Consider the following 14,702-nt stretch of genomic DNA (forward strand, 5'->3'; position numbering starts at 1 on the left):
GATGAGGTGCATTCCACTGAGGTTGTGGCTGAGCATAGGGATGAAATGGATGAGCAGCTGGTTGGGCATAATATGGAGATGTGAAGTACCAAGGAGGAGGCATGGACCAAGAAAGATGAGTAGGGGGGCCCCAAGAAGGTATAGAAGTGACTTGGTTGGGGTTGTAGTATGCTTGAGATGTCCCTTGCATCCCCTGCTGGTGTGGTCTGGGTCCATGTGGCCTCCTTTGGTTCATGAAATAGAGTGGTTCAGTGGCTCCTTCAACCCCTTGGTACATAGCTTTAAATCTAGGTAAGGAAGGGCACTGATTTGTAGGATGGTCTTCTTCACAGACAAAACACACTTCTACAGAGTTCAATGGACATTCGTTCCTAGGATGCTTTCTAGTGCACCTGGGACAAAAGATGGTCAAAGCCCTCTCTGCTTGCTCTTGATATCTTTTGATATGCATGGCAAGCATCTGCCTCATCTCGCTCTTGAAATCTTCCAACAGATTTTCAAATTCACTTCTAAGGGATGAGTTGGAAGAAAAGGTATTGCTCCCAACATTTCTGTTTTCAACCATTGGCTCCAGAGGAATGTTTTCTTTTTTTTCTCCCCTATAGGTTCTTCAAATATGTATTTTTTTCCACCTAAGGCTTCTTCTTGATCACAGCCATCGAAGAAGAGAGAAGGTTGGCTGTGTGAAGCAGTGGGGGTGTTGGGCAAAAAATTTCCTGAATTATCTCTATTCCTACAAGGCATGAAAGGAAATCTTGTTGGTTGATTTTTGTTTTTTTTCTGCTTGTACCTGCAAAACTGAAATGGATTGAACAACAAACTACAACTAACTGAAATGAATTTACTGAAATGAAATTGTAGAATGGAAATGAAAGCAAGGAAACAACTAATCTATTTTGCTGGAATGGAAATTGCAGAATTGAAATGAAAGCAGGAAATGACTAATCTACGTTTGTTGAAATGGAAATTGCAGAATTGAAATGAAAGCAGGAAATGACTAATCTACGTTTGCTGAAATGGAAATTGCAGAATTGAAATGAAAGTAGGAAATGCCTAATCTACGCTTGCTGAAATGAAAATTGCAGAATTTTAAATGAAAGCAGGAAATGACTAATCTACTTTTGCAGAATTGAAATTGCAGAATTTTAAATGAAATAAACTACTTAGCAGAATGTTGCAGTAGAAAATAGAAGAAAGCAGTAATCACAAAGTACTTTGATGCTTCCCCGGCAACAGCACCAAAAAGATGGTGAGCTCCAGTATTGTAGCAATAATGCTGCAACTCTTGGGGCTCCCTACTTTACTTTTATCAACTTGGTAGTTCGTAACAAACTTGGAAGCGACAGTGCTATATGCACAAGTACTAGCTCTTACTGCAGGCTGTCACTTGATCAGCTGGCACAAGTTCGCTAGGAGCTTAAGCCAACTTCTATGAGTTCTCAAAAGAAGCTTTTAACTGTGATGAAAGAAAAATAACTCGAAAGAGGCTATTCTACTTGCAGAAAGAGAATGAAAACTGAAAGGAAACGCAAACCCTAGTTTTACCCACTAACCCTACTTTTACAAGAAAAGAGATGGAAACTACTGAGATGGGTGCCATTGACTACTGAAAAGGTAAAATGCATGTATTCAAGCTATTTTTGAAGAGGAATGAGAAGAAATCATCTTTTTGTACTTTTGAGCATTTTTATGTGGAATGATTATGCTCGTGTTTTAACTAGTTGTTACTGTGCAGATGTTTGGTGGCGAAGGGAGATGGAGTTAGCTTTTGCAGGAGGTGGGGAAGGTGTGGAGAGGTCCTAAGAAGTCCCTAGTACCCTTCTAGAGACTTCCCCTATGATCAGACTTCGAAAAATCACTCGCATGAACTTCTACAGGAGGCTGCAGGGGATCTACTGGAGGTTCTACAGGAGGAGGTCGAAAGTGGTTTTTGGAGGTTTGAAGGTGGAAAAAGGATGGAAAAAGAGAAATGAAGTCTGGATGGAGGTGTTGAGGGGTCTAGGACTCTGTTAATGAAGATCAGGAAAGAAGGAGATGGTTGGATTTGTTCAAAGGTCAAGAAAGAAATTTTGCACAAAAACGCAGAAATTAGGGCAGTTTGGCGAAATGAGGCGAATGAGTGGGGAAATCTTGAGAGATGAACTGGTATAGGTTATGCTATGGAGGAATGATAAGCTGGAGTGTTCTACAAGTGAGCTGCACACTTACTTTTCAAAACTGACCCAAGCAAGAACTGAAAAACAGAGTTTTGCCTATTTTGACCTAAAATCTGACCTAAAACCAAAAAAATGTTGAACAGAACTTTATGGACAGAAAATTATGTGAGAAATCCATGGTAAATGAACATGAAATGATCTAAGCAAGTGAATCCAAACTAATATCAACTTCTCCAACTCGAAATATCACACTAGCAATTGCATTGGAAAGCAAAAACAATGTTTTTGGTGGCAGCAATAGTGCCTTGATCTCAAATCATGGTCCCAAGGAGGGAGAAAGGAGATCAAGGCCTGCTTGGTAGCCTTTTTGGATCTTTTTCTATTACTGCAGCAAACTATCTAATCAACCTGAAGCAAGAACAACTATTCTAACCATCAAAAGCAACCTAATTAACAAAGCAAGATTTAACCTAAACAACAGAAATTATCTCATGAATGCAAGAAAAAGCATATAAATACACAAAGGAGGTGCTGGGCAGCTTGGGTTGGGCCCTAACCCAAGAGCTTCAACCCTCTAGGAAAGATCAGTGTTGGTTCAAAACTGGATTCATCTTCATTTATCAAAAAATAGCAGTTACATCACAAAACTGTCTTCAAAAAGAGCTCGAAAATGAGCTGAGTACAAAGCTGCACAAAAGTGCGAAAATATACTATGAAATGGCTAACATATAACTAAAAAAACTGAGGCCCTAAGCCTTCTTATTTATACAAATGGAGACTCCCAACAGTCCTCCTAAAATTAAGGAACTCAGCTTCCTAGAACTGAAGATAACAATAGTCCTACTTGACTTGCTCGGCTGCCCCTTGGAATCATCAATGTGGGCCTTTGTACTCTGAGTTTCTGATGGAGAATTCAAGATAAGGGCTCATAAATGAAGGGTACACCCTCCTACAAATCCTCTCCCTTGTTCTTCCTCGAATTTGGCTACCAAATGCTCATTAAACCTTTGATTTTGTCTCAAAATTGACCAAAAATCTACATAAAGCATACATTAGACTTCTTGGCATAATGACTAATCCAATTCACTCTATTAGCATAAATATAATAAAAAACATGCAATAAACTAATGAGAATGGTGGATTAAGTCAAATTAAGAGGCTAAATGAGCTCATATAATTACCCATTTCTGGGGCTCATCAGATACCAAGATGTTCCTTCTATAGAATAAAAAACCTCCTCAGATGAAGTAGGGTATGTGTACTTAACTTCTTCAATTGCACATGTAGATCATTAGTCATGACAAGTCAAATAAGTTGCATACTTTCATATGACTTCTCACACTAAGTGGTTATAAGAGTATAAAATATTCAATGTTGGTGATGTTTTCTTAGGAGATGACTCAAGAAACGGAATCAGAGGACAAAGCAAACTCAAGTTTAATATCATGGGTGGAAGGATTAAAACACTCCCTAGTGTTCTACACATCCCAGTAAGCTTGAGACTTGTACTTGGGTTAGGAACTTGGAGCATCATTTTGAAAAATTTAACAACATTGGGTTCTTCATTTCCACTCCTACTTAAATTGTTTTACTATTTGACTCAAATCGTCGAGCAGACTAGGAAATGAGCTCCCCAAAATCGAAAACTTTAGGTACACACTTGGATTTTATTAATTCTTTTCCAAATACTGTTCTAGAGTTTCTTCTAGAGATTCAAGCTCAATAACCGTTGATATGCAACAATCTAATGGATTTTTTTATCTTGAAATGCAAGAGAATTGATGGTATCTCCATAAAAAGGCTATTTTCTTCTTCTACTTTCCATGCTTTTTATTCTTCCAATTCACTTTGATAGACATGACACTATAACTTCGTGGATTATGGAACTTTAACCATTTAAAATATTAATCCATGAATAACATTTACTAAAACATCCTTTCATCATGTACCATTTTTGGGGGACATGCGCACACTGTTGGTGGATGAATTTGCATGTTTTTACCCACCTTTTTACCTTGTTTCATGTATTCGCTTTATACCATTGTTGGTCAATTTACATTCTAAACCGCACAGGTATACCTCTTGTTATGCCGTTATGAATCATTAATCAATGAAGCATAGTCATAGGAGATTTTTGCCTAAGTGGCTTCCTAATTCGATTATTCTTGTAGATTTGGAGGAAGTATGATCAAGATTGTGGTTCAAAAAATGGTGACCATCCAACTAGTAGCGCTATCTTGAGACATCAGCTGCAATGATGGATCAACCTTTCAATCAATGCACTATTATCTTTACATTATGTTTTTCTTAAGAAACCACTATGTAATTGTATGCAGAAAGCTACCATAATTCTAGGAGTTGTTAGTGTTAACAAATTGTATAAGTAGAGTTACGGGGCTGTGAAAGCCGACAGTTAAGATTGCAGAGAATTACGTTAACTTTGAGTCTATAACAGCGTACGTTGTATTACCCTAATTAATGAAATTCTGATCTTCTGAGCATTTCGTGACTTCTTGATTTTTCCACAACCCTGATTAGTGAGTTGGGCCCACTCTCCTAACTAGGTGTTGTTGGATAGATGTGTGCATAGGTTTATTTCAGTTAATTTATTTATTGTTGTGAATTATTGTCAATGTGTTGTTGTGAGTCTACTTTGATGTTACTCTTATTGTTGTTATAGTCATTACTTGTTGTTACTCTTATTTGTTGTTACAGTTGTTGCTTGCTTTTACACATTACTAAGTTTATAATTGAATGTTCAGTATTGGGTATGGAAACTGTGGCATGCATATACTTTTCATGATAGCCTTGAAATAACTTGTAGAGCCCTAGGTCGACAATTAATGTGGAATTGGGTGAATTTCATGATTCATATCTGAACACCAACACAGACCATAAATAGGATTTAACTAGAAAGGTAAGTGCTTCATGGGAAAATGAGATTATAATAAACAATGTCTGTATACACAACGGAGTAATCTTCAGGATACTTTGAAGAGAAATACATCCATTGTAGTACAAAAAAGTTTGCATTGAATATTATATAAAAGAATTGATATGAGATATGAGATTATTACAATGAGGGTGAGGGAATGCTTATATATCCTAGGTAGGTACCTCTTCACCAACGGTTATGTCCTTAGGGACGCACCTTTTCATTAACTAGTTACTAATTAATCATTATTTATTATCATTATTGTTTTACATTATTTGTATTATTTATATATATTTATATTCATAACACAACTTTCCTCTTCAAAAAACTTTGTCCTCAAATCTTACTGATGAAAGGGCTTGATCTCCTTTCCTGTTTCGAATATCTTCTCATCTCTAAACTTTCATCTTCACTAATACAAGACGATATGATGCTCTGAGTGATAAACAAAATTGTTTGACTAAGAATGGATAGGACCATCCTAGATCAACCTTCTGTAGAATCTTCCGGTCACTAGAATTTTGTAATGAATTTTTATCATAAGGCTGGATTCTACAAACTTCAGTATTCCTTGGAACATAGATTTGTTGTTTCCATTATGAATGGTTCAAATATATAAACTAACTTAGTTGTATGATCTTATGGTTCGGATGTCGATAAGGAGTTATATTGGTTGGATTTCCCCTTATCATGTGTGTGGTAATTTCCTCATTTACTTTAAGTACTTTTGTTGTTGAGTTGGCTACAGAATCATCACTTGGAATTTCCATTGTTTGAACTGTAACCTCAGAGATTAATAGGATCTGTGTTTATTCCTTTTTATTCGACTTGGACTGAAGACTTCGATACCTCTTTCATGAAAAGTTATTATAATTTGTTTTTTAATGATTTATTATCATCCTTAAGTTTCTTAATTTGAGTGAGTAAACTTTGATTATGGTTTCTGAGACGTAAGATTTCCTCATTTTCTGAGTCAACTTTATTTTGATATTCAAACTTCTCATCTTTTAAACACTTGATTTGTTCTAATAAACTTTGATTCAAGTCTTTTAAGTGCAATTTTTCTTTTTCTTTCTCAAGTAGATTCTCGTTGAATTTCTCCTCGAGACATTCTTTTTCTACTTCTATTTTTTCCTTTTATCTTTAGACTTCTTGACCTTTTCAAGTAATTTTTTATTATGGTCTCTTATATGCCAAATTTCTTCATTACTTTTTGTTGATTCTACATGAAATCGATCTTTGAGATATTTATATTTCTTTTCCGATGCTTCATTCTTTTGTTTTAGTTATGCGAGTTCTTCCTTTAATATTTTCATTTGCATTTGCTCAATATCTTGACGTTCTTCTGTATTAAATAATTTCCTACATGTTAGACAACATAAATTGCAATTTTTTTGAGTCCACTAATACTCATTTTTTGTTTTACAAAACAGACATTTAGTCAAAAATAATGATTGTTGTGTGCATTTCATCTTGATTATTCCCTTTTCTTCTTAAAAGAGCTTTTAAAGTTATAAAGTATATTGTTTTTTAACTTACTATTCCTTTAATAGGAATAAATTTTGAGATGTTCAACTTTTATATATATAAAATACCACCTTAATGTCTTTGACTTTATGATACCTTTTATGAGACTTTCTTTGCCTTTTCACCACTAAAATTTCTTTAATATATTTATGTGCTCTTTCTTTCCACTTATATTCCTACCTTCTATTATTTCTCTCTTTCATTTAATTGGATGATACTTATATTAAAAATATTTATGCCACTAAAATTTCTTTAATATATTTATATGCTCTTTCCTTCCACTTATATTCCTACCTTTTGTTATTTATCTCTTTTTTTTAATTTGATGATACCTATATTAAATATATTTACTGACATGAATATTTTTTCCACTTTTGGATATATATATATATATATATATATATTCCTTAATTTTCTTATATTCCCAATGATGATTTATTTTTTTATATTTACCATTTTAATACTTATTAACTTTAGTTACAAATGTTGACCTTATAATTCCTTTTCGCACAAGTAAGAATCTTAATTCCTTCTATAAAGATAACTTGCCGAGTAATTTTGGTGTGCAATGTCGGCAACTGGGAGTAGAACTCTGATAACAATTTAAGGAACAATGTGCATATACGTAGCAGAGTAATCTTCAGAATACTTCGAACACAAAGACATCCATTGTAGGACAAGTAAGTGTATATTGAATATTATATAAACGAATTGATATGAGATATGAGATGATTACAATGAGGGTGAGGGCCTGCTTATATACCCTAGGCAGGTACCTCTTCACCAATGGTTATTTCCTTAGGGACATACCTTTTCATTAACTAGTTACTAATTAATCATTAATTGTTATCATTATTGTTTTACAATATGTAGAGCCTCATGAATGCTTCATCTTGACACTCTTCTTTACTCATTTTCCTTCTCCTTGACCATTATTTTTGACTTGATATGCATCAAATTGCAGGTTTTTGACATAGGTAAGGTACTAATTATCCTATTTTTCATATTTAAAAAATGTTCCTTATTATTGAGTTAAATTTTGCATTAGCTACCAGATTCGTGTAATTCTGCAGCTAACATCTATTTTTGTAGCCAACTCCATTGTTGAACAGGGTTCGAGGAGTCATTCATGGAAAGAAAGATATGGGCAGAAAGAGGTTGATCCCCTCGACGATCTCCTCCTATTTATCTACACCAAATCATTAGATGAAAGCCTGAATCACGTGGTCAAAGGCAAAAGTCAACACATAGCTGGAGCAAGCAAGCGAGAGTCCAAGATGAAAACACCTCATGATTTGCTTTTCCGAATAGCAAATCATGAGCGAATCACTATCTGTTAGAAGCTAAAATTAGGAATCTTAGTTTGATAGTTTGAATTAGAACTTTGTTAGCCGAAAGTAGGCATGAAAGCCTCAAACATTTATTGAATGGCTTTTATAAATACCGTAAGGTAGGACAAAACAGATGACAATGGTGAATGAATATTTTGTGACTGTAATCATTTTGAAACTCTATGTTTTTATTTAATGGAAGCGCCTTTGAAGACTTGATGCGCAGTTAATTGTTCGTTGAAGCTTGAGACCGCCTGTTTGTGGAGGGCCCCTGCAAATAGTGAGGGTTTTTAACTTGTAGATTTTCCTTTTTGTTATTATTTGCTATAGGATTTTCACATATGTTCATTTCATAATTCATAGATTTTTTTCCTATCTTAGTTTGATATGAGATTAGATAGCAGCAGTGGTATTTTTTAATTAGAAAAGCAGTAGCTAATTTCTCTATTAGTTGTTTTTGAATCATCGAATAGAAATATTAATCCTAGCCATTTATAGTTTTGGTCTTCTTATGGTAGCTTTACAGCTCTCTTTTATAGTTTCTGCAGTTGATTTGAATCATAAAAATACCAATGATTTCCTTGTGATTTCTTTGGAATTCCATTAAAAATCATTTCAACTTCATAGCATAAGATGTTTCTCTCTATAGATTTGGGCATATAGATTTCTTTCAGCTTTATGTTCAGAGCATTTTTATTCTTAGTTTAATTTCAGCACAAGAGTGGTTTGATTGCTATTACTTTCTTGAACTTTCAATTTTGAATCAAGTGTGAGTTAATATAGTTTCCATTCAGCAAGTGAGAGTTAATTTAGTTTTCATTTTTGCAAGTGTGAGTTAATATAGTTTTCATTCTGCAAGTGTGAGTAAATTTTTGCAAGTGTGAATTCTTTATGGTTTCATTTTTCAAGTAAGAAATATTGCTTTAAATTCATAATCATTTTATTTTCACTAGATAGAAATGTTAATTTCATTTTGAAATAGGAATACAAAACTTAAAGACACATTTCCAATAACTCAATCAATTAATAAATCCAACTTAATAAAAAGGCTTCTACAATATATTGTGCACATTCACTTCACAAGTTTACCAACTCCGGTCGATAATTTATGTAATCAATTTAAGACAATTAAGTTGACAAACATTTTGGCGTCATTGCCAGGGAAGTGTAAATAGAAGTCTTTATTTCTTTTGGATAATAAAAAAAAAAAACAAACAACAAAAACAAAAACATGATATGCATAGGGAAAGAGACTCTAGGGGTAGATTTGTAGGTAGAGGAAAGACTTTAATTCCAACAACATCACTTACCCCACAATGACCTCATAGTGCCACACCACCCACACAAAGATCTGAAATCTAACCTAGAGATTCACCAACTTCATCAACAGAAGCCATAATGGAAGAAGAAGATCCCATATCCCCAACAACAAGAGTAATTTTCCTATCTTGAACTAGAGAACAACTTCTAGCTCAAGAGCTAGAAGTTCCTACTGAAGAAGAGGAAGAAGAAACCTATTTTAAGAAACGAATGATAGAAGAACTAGAGGAACTAGAGGAAGTTGAAAACCCAATCTTGGAACCAAAACCTTATATTAGTTCTAAAGAATCTACAATGGTTGGAGAATGGGAAGGAGAGGTACATAATTTGAATGGTAAACAACCTAGGATTGGAGGAGGAAGAGGAGGAACTAGGGGAGGTGGAAGAGGTGGAGGAAGAGGAAGAGGAAGAGGAGAAGATATAAATCCAAAAACCTTTGGATTTCCTATCCTCAATGAAGATACAACTGTGACAATGAAAAATATCTTACCCTTTATCCTTCCAAACTTTCATGGACTAAGGAGTGAAGATCTTGAAACATTTTTCTTTGAATTTGAATTCTTGTGTAAATCATATGAATATCTGCATGATGCTTAAAAGTTGAAATTATTCCCTGCAACCCTTAAAGATGCAGCATTAAAATGGTTTATGAGTTTTGGAATAAACTCCATAAGAACATGGGAACAAATGAAAACTATATTCTTAGAAAAATATAAGGACTACTGTATGCCCCATAATATTAAGGATGAAGTTTTTAAAATGGTACAGAAATAAGATGAAAATCTTGAAGACTTCGTTGAAAGATTTGCTTATAATGTTAAAAGGGAAAAATTGAATAATCTAGATGAGGAAACTTTGAAAGCTCTCTTTTGAAATCCATTAGAGATGAGTGGATTGATCTTATCAATATAATGGGTAAGGGAGACATTTTTCAGATGTCACTAGGAGAAATTTGTTAGTTTTGCATACACATTTCAAGAGGCAAAGCAATAACCTGGAAAAATCCAAGGGATCCTTTCTTATCAAGGATTAATAAATCTGTAGTTGGGACAGTAAGTAGAGCAGAATTAGGAAATTTGTGTGGTAATTTTAAAACATATATTTTAGGGAGTCTTAGTGAACAAATTCACACCCTTAAAATACAAAACAAGCAAAAAGTTGAAAATGTTGCATTGTCCATTTTTTCCCTAAGTGCAAAAAGAAACATGCCTTGAGAGAATGTCCTCTTGATTTAAAGAGTGTAGAAACTTGTTTATATGTGCGGAAAATCATGATACAAAAGAATGTCCCTCAATACCAGGTCTTAAAGTGGTCTATCAAGAAGAAAGAGTACCAAATCAATTAGATCCTCTTTATTTTATTGCTAAAATACCTCAGCAGGATCCATAACCAAATACAACTCAAGGCTTTAACACTCAACCATTTTCACAATCATCACAAAGTAATTGGACTGCCCCAATGCCTTGGCAACATTAGCCACAACCTTGGTTACAAGGATGAAAAAATCCTTATTGAAAGTACCCTCAATATCCTCAATATCCTCAATTTCCACAATTTCAACAATCATATCCTACTTTTCCTCCACAATATTATCCTCATCCCATTCAACAAACTCAACCTCACAATTTGAATCCACAACTTTCATTACCATTTCCTCAAAGACCAAACCAATTGCCTACTCAACCACTCCAAAATTTGAACAATAATAAAAACTCACCACTTGTTTACAATATGGAAGGACAAAATTTTCAAACTTACATTATAACTCCACTAGATCTAAACAATGTTCAACTTAGATCTGGTAGAATATTAGAAAAAAAGTCCCCATCAATTGTTATTGAAGAAAGTGAAAAAGAAAATATCTTTGAAGAAGAGAAGTCTCTTCATGAAAAAGAAAAAAACTCAAAAACAAGTTACTCCAACACATTCAAATAACTTAACTCCTACTATGGAACAACCTTCAGTGTCTGTTTCAAAACCACCTTTTCCTGAGAGATTAAAAATTGATGAAGGGGTAGAAAAACATATTTTATTTCCTGATAATGACATGTTAGATGAACTGAAGAATGTTTGCATAAAGATTCCTTTTCTACAAGCCATTAATGAAATACAAATTTTCGCAAAGACAATTACGGAATTGAGCATAAAAAGACTAGGAAGAAAAAGAAAAGAAATCAAAAGAATCCAACTAGTTGGAAAAATTGCAAATATCATGATGGGTAAGACAACAATTCAGAAATATATTGATCCAGGAAGTCCCATTGTCAAAACACACATCAATGGTGAAGAGATCCCAAATACATTGATTGATCTAGGAGCAAATATAAACAACATGATTAAACAAACTATGAATCAATTAAAACTTTCTAATCTTTAATGTACACCTACACTGTTACAATTGGTAGATAGAGGATATATATGTATCCTTAGATTCTTGGGAATACCCTGTCGATTTTATGATTTTAACACCCAAGAATAACTTAGGAGGACATCCATTGATTCTAGGATGACCATGGCTAGATAGAGCCGATGCTTTTATAAGTTGTATATCTGGTGATATGTTTGTTTCTGATGGGAGCTCAACAAAGAAATCCACATTGTATCCACTTGAAAAAATAACAATAGAGGTGAAAATGAAGAATGGATAGATGATGATATTGATATAAGACCAATCTTTGCTACTTCACGAAAAATGAGGAAGATCAAATTTTGAATTTAATAGAAAATAATGAATCTTCATCATATTATGAATCTAGCCATAGTTTTCAAGAACAATACAATATTGAATATTTATCATCTCATCAACTATCCTTGAATTCTATGGAAAATTTTGGCAATTCTACAATTGAAATCTTTCAAGGAAAAACTTTGAATATCAACAACAATTTGGGAGAATTTCAAAAGAAAGAATTAATAAAGATGTTATAAGAACATTCCTCTGCTTATGCATGGGAATATACTGACACGAAGGGAATTGATCCTAATATTGTATACATCGTATCTACATTGAAGAAAATTCCAAACCAATTCAACAACCTCAAAGAAGAATGAATCCAAATCTAAGGGAAATTGTTAAGGAGAAACTACAAAAACTGTTGAATGTCAATTTCATCTATCCAATATCAGACAGTCAGTGGGTTTCACCCTTAATAATTTTTCCTAAAAAGAATGGAAAATGGAGAGTGTGTATTGACTATAGGGAATTGAATAAAGCCATTTTAAAAGATCGCTTTCCACTTCCTTTCATAGATCAGGTTTTAAATACATTAGCAGGAAATAAATATTTTTCATTCTTAGATGGTTTTAGTGGGTATAATCAAATCCAAGTAGCCCCAAAAGACTAAGATGAAACTACCTTTACTTTCCCATGGGGAACTTATGCTTATCGAGTACTTCCTTTCAGATTATGTAATTCACCTGCAACATTCCAAAGAGCAGTATTAGGAATTTTTTTTTATCTAATTCATGATTGTGTGGAAGTGTATATGGACGATTTTACAGTTTATGGAAATTCTTTTGAAGAAGCTCTTGAAAATTTGGAAAAATTTCTCATTAGATGTAAAGAGGCAAATCTCTTATTAAGCCATGAAAAATGTTTTATGATGTTTACTAAGGGAATTGTTTTAGGACACCATATTTCAGGAAGTGGAATTAGAGTGGACACATCTCAAGTAGAAGTTATTTCTAAATTATCAATTCCAACCCGACAACGAGATGTTAGAAGTTTTCTTGGTTTCACTAGTTATTATAGAAGATTCATACAAAACTTTACAAAAATTGCATCTCCACTTTTCAAACTGCTTACAAAAGACTGTGAATTCAAATGGAATTTTGATTGCCAAAAGGCCTTTGAAACATTAAAAGAGAAAATCTTTGAAGCACCCATTCTTAGAGGACCAAATTGGAAATTACCTTTTCACATTTCAACTAATTCTTTAGACATAACTTTAGGAGTTGTACTTGGACAAAAGAATTTAACTCCTTAAAAAATTTGACTCCTGCAAAGTTAAATTATACTGTAGCAGAAAAGGATTTTTTAGTTGTTGTCCATGCTATTAATAAATTCAAACATTACATTACTGGCTACGAAACTTTTGTACATATAGATCATTCTGCAATTAGGTACCTAATGAATAAACCTGTCACTAATGGCAAAATTACAAGATGGTCGTTGTTGTTGCAAGATTTTAACATCACTATTTTGGATCGACCTAGGAAACAAAATACAGTTGCTGACTTTTTGTCTAGAATTCAAAATGATAATAATGATGTACATATAGAAGACAATTTCCCTCATGAATATTTTTTTGCAGTATCTAATAAATCACCTTGGTTTGCAGATATTGCTAATTATTTGGCTACGAGGAAGTTACCATCATATTTATCTCCTCGAGAAAAAGGGAAGGTAATTCAAATTAGTGCATATTATTCATGGATAAATGAAGAATTGTATAAAACAGGGACAGAACTAATCATCCGAGGGTGTGTTAGAGAAGATGGAGTACCAAAGATATTGAAAGCTTTCCATGATGAGCCATGTGGAGGACACTTCGCTGACAAAAGAACTTCCTAAAAAGTCCTTCTCTTAAGATACTATTGGCCTTCCCTTCTTAACTATGCCAAGGAGTATGTCAAGATATGTGATAGTTGTCAAAGGATGGGGAAACATGTTTCCTTTGATGAAATGCCTCTACAGCCTCAGGTACTTATTGAGCCTTTTGAAAAATGGGTTATGGATTTTGTTGGTCCAATCAATCCACCATCGAGACAGAAAAGGTACATTCTTCTTTGAATTGATTATGTTACAAAATGGGTAGAAGCTAAAGCACTTCCTTTTGCTATTGAAAATGTTGTAGTTTCATTTATTTTCGAGAATATCTTTATTCATTTTGGTGTCCCAAGGGAAATTGTAACAGATCAAGGTACTCAATTCACATCCAAGTTGGTATAGAAGATAATGGAGGAGTACAAAATCAAACATAGGAAGTCCATTCCATATCATCCTCAAGCAAATGGACAGGTGGAGTCCACCAATAAAATCATTGAAGCAATTCTCACCAAAATTGTGCATTTTCATTGAAAGAACTAGGCAGAAAAGCTTCTAGAAGGCTTATGGGCATACCGTACCACATGGAGAAATATTATAGGGCACACTCCCTATGAGCTTGTTTATGGGAAGCAAGTCTTGTTTCCTATTCAAGTCAAAACTTCAAGACAACAGTTAAATTGGGTATTGACCTTTCAGAAGCACAAAGACAAAGGATGGAGCAGTTAAATGAACTTGATGAAATAAGACGAGATGCAATCCAAAGAACCAGTGTAATTCAGCAACAAAGATCCAGGTGGTATGACAAATACATAAAAGAGAGAAAGTTCCAGCCGAGTGATTGCGCACTACTTTTTGATTCAAAGTTCAAATATTTCCAAGGGAAA

This window comes from Pinus tabuliformis, chromosome Q (genome assembly GCF_031772625.1).
Source record: "Pinus tabuliformis cultivar Carrire ecotype Pingquan chromosome Q, CPIR1, whole genome shotgun sequence".
In the NCBI taxonomy this organism is placed as follows: Eukaryota; Viridiplantae; Streptophyta; class Pinopsida; order Pinales; family Pinaceae; genus Pinus; species Pinus tabuliformis.